Here is a 3,307-nt window from a genome sequence, read left to right as displayed (position 1 = left end):
TGTTTCCAGGAGTTTATTCATTTCTTCTAGATTTTCTGGTTTATGTGCATAGAGGTTTTCATAATAGTCTTGAATGATCCTTTGTATTTCTTTGGAGTCAGTTGTAAAGTTTACCATTTCATTTCTTTTTTTTTTTTTTTTGCCAATTTTAAATAGTTTTATTTAAGACTTTGCATTTTTCCACATACAATAGTGTTTATAAAGTGCAATGTTATATCCTTCCCCTGTGCATATGTTCCATATTCAAGTATTGAGAATGCCCAGTAACTTACTATAGCAGCTGAACTTTTTAAAACTGCCACAGTATTTGCTACAAATTTAGGTCCTTCAATATTTTAAATGTGTGGAACAATGCTACATCTATACTTGTGTTGACTTAATCAACCTCTTCAATGGTGAGCCCTGATGAAGCACCACCAGAGGGAGGAGCTCCACCACCAGGAAATCCCCCAGGCATTCCTCCTGGCTTGCCTCCTGCCCTCGGGTACAGCTTGGTAATGATGGGGTTGCAGACTTTCTCCAGCTGTTTCTGCTGATGTTCAAATTTTTCTTTCTCAGCAGTCTGATTCTTATTGAGCCAGTTGATAATTTCATTATACTCGTACAGAATCTTCTGTTTGTCTTCATCGTTAATCTTGCCTTGAATTTTCTCATCTTTGAGAGTTGCTTTCATGTTGAATTCACAGGAGTCAAGTGAATTCTTGGATGACACTGCGTCCCTCTGCTTCTTATCTTCAACTTTGTACTTCTCAGCTTCCTGGACCATATGTTCAATGTCTTCCTTGCTCAAATGGCCCTTGTCGTTAGTGATAGTAATCTTATTCTTTTTTCTTGTACTCTTGTCCACAGCAGAGACATTGAGGATGCCATTGGCATCAGTGTCAAAAGTGACTTCAATCTGAGGAACACCTCAGGGTGCAGGAGGTATGCCTGTGAGTTCAAACTTGTCAAGCAGGTTGTCATCCTTGGTCATGGTATACTCACCTTCATAAACCTGAATAAGCACACCAGGCTGGTTGTCAGGATAGGTAGTGAAGGTCTGTGTCTGCTTGGTAGGAATGGTAGTAGTATGTTTGATGAGGTCGGTCATGACTCCACCAGCAGTTTCAATACCAAGGGAAAGAGGAGTGACATCCAAGAGCAGCAAATCTTGAACATTTTCAGACTTGTTTCCAGACAGGATGGCTGCCTGGACAGCTGCACCATAAGCAACAGCTTCATCAGGGTTGATGCTCTTATTCAGTTATTTTTCATGGGAGAAGTCTTGGAGAAGATTCTGAATCTTGGGGATATGAGTAGAAATACCAACCAGGACAATATTGTGAATCTGTGACTTGTCCAGTTTGGCATCTTGAAGGGCTTTCTCTGCCAGGTCCAGGGTTCTATGGAACAGGTCAGCATTCAATTCTTCAAATCAGGCATGGGTACTGGAGGTATAGAAGTCAATTCCTTCAGAGAGAGAATCGATCTCAGTACTGGCATGGGTGCTGGAAGAGAGAGTACTCTTAGCACGTTCACAAGCAGTATGGAGGCGTCTTACAGCTCTCTTGTTCTCACTGATGTCCTTCTTGTGCTTGTGCTTGAACTCAGCAATAAAGCGGTTGACCATTCGGATGTCAAAATCTTCTTCACCCAAGTGAGTGTCTTTGGTTGTAGATTTGGCCTCAAAGATTCCATCCTCAGTATTGAGGATTGACACATCAAAAGTGCCGCCTCCCAGGTCAAAGATCAGCATGTTTCTTTCTGCTCTAACCTTTTTGTCTAAGCTGTAAGCAATAGCATCAGCAGTTGGTTCATTAATAATTCTAAGTACATAGAGACCAGCAATAGTTCCAGCATCTTTGTTAGCCTGATGCTGAGTCATTAAATTAAGCCGGCACTGTGACCACAGCATTAGTAATAGTCTTCCTAAGGTAGGCTTCTGCAATTTCCTTCATCTTTGTCAGAACCATAGAGGACACCTCCTCTTGGGTAGAAGCTTTTGGTCTCTCCCTTGTATTCTACTTGGACCTTAGGCCTGCCAGCATCATTCACCACCTTGAAGGGCCAATGCTTCACATCAGATTGGACAACAGCATCATCAAATCTGCATCCAAATAGATGTTTGGCATCAAAAATCATGTTGGTGGGGTTCATTGCAACTTGATTCTTTGAGGCATCACCGATCAATCGTTCAGTGTCCATAAAGGTGACATAGCTTAGAATGGTTCGGTTTCCCTGATCATTGGCAATTATCTCTATTTTTCCCTGCTGGAAAACATGTGGGGCCAAGAGCCATACCAACTGCAGGTCCCTTCGACATGGTTGCTGGCATGCAGGCCTGGCTGCAACAACAAAAAAGCCACAGGAACCCTGAGAGCTGCAGGCAAGCTCAATGAGCTACAGTTTCATTTCAAATTGAACTTATTTGAATCTTCTCTCTTCTTTTCTGGGTTTATCTAGTTACTGGGCTATACATTTTCTTCATTTATTCTGAGAACCAACTTTATGTTTTATTCATTTTTTTTGCTTTCAATTTCATTTAGTTCTGCTTTAATATTTGTTATTTTTTTCTTTTGCTAACTTTGGGTTTGATTTGTTCTTGTTTCTCTAGTTCCTTGAGGTGTAACAGTAAGTTGTCTATAATAGACTTGTTATCTTTCTGTCTTTTTGATGTAGGCATTTAGTGCTGTAAACACTCCTCTAGCAGTGCTTTTGCTGTATTCCTGAAGTTTTGATAACTTGTCACTGTTACTCATTTTGAAAAAATTCTTAACTTTCAATTTGATTTCATTATTAACCTACAAATTATTCACAAGCATATTGTTTAATGTCCATTTATTTGTAGTCTTGAGGGTGCCTTTTGGCATTGATTTCTAGTTTTATTCTACTGTGATCTGAGAAGATACTAGATATGATTTTAATTTTTTAAAATTTTATTAAGATTTGTTTTGTGGGTGAGGTGGCTAGCAAGATGGCTACATAGGAACAGCTCTGATCTGCAGCTCCCAATGAGATCAAATGCAGAAAGTGGGTGATTTCTGCATTTCCAACTGAGGTACCCAGCTTATCTCATCGGGACTGGTTAGACAGTGGGTGCAGCCCACAGAGGGGAAGTCAAAGCAGGGTGGGGCATCGCCTCACCCTGGAAGTGCAAGGGGTTGTGGAACTCCCTTCCCTAGCCAAGGGAAGCTGTGAGGGACTGTGCCATGAGGAATGGTGCATTCCAGCCCAGATACTATGCTTTTCCCATGGTCTTCACAACCTGCAGAACAGGAGAGTCCCTTGGGTGCCTACACCACCAGGGCCCTGGGTTTCAGGCACAAAA

At 41.4% G+C, this 3,307-nt stretch overlaps 1 pseudogene; it reads right to left on the bottom strand.

The window, feature by feature from the left end:
• Positions 1–376: 376 nt before the first annotated feature.
• On the bottom strand, positions 377–2,302 carry LOC103247366 (heat shock cognate 71 kDa protein-like; annotated as a pseudogene).
• Positions 2,303–3,307: the final 1,005 nt, after the last annotated feature.

This window comes from Chlorocebus sabaeus, chromosome X, assembly GCF_047675955.1.
Source record: "Chlorocebus sabaeus isolate Y175 chromosome X, mChlSab1.0.hap1, whole genome shotgun sequence".
Classification (NCBI taxonomy): domain Eukaryota; kingdom Metazoa; phylum Chordata; class Mammalia; order Primates; family Cercopithecidae; genus Chlorocebus; species Chlorocebus sabaeus.
Note: the sequence above shows the minus strand (reverse complement) of the source record. Positions and strands in the feature narration are given on the sequence as shown.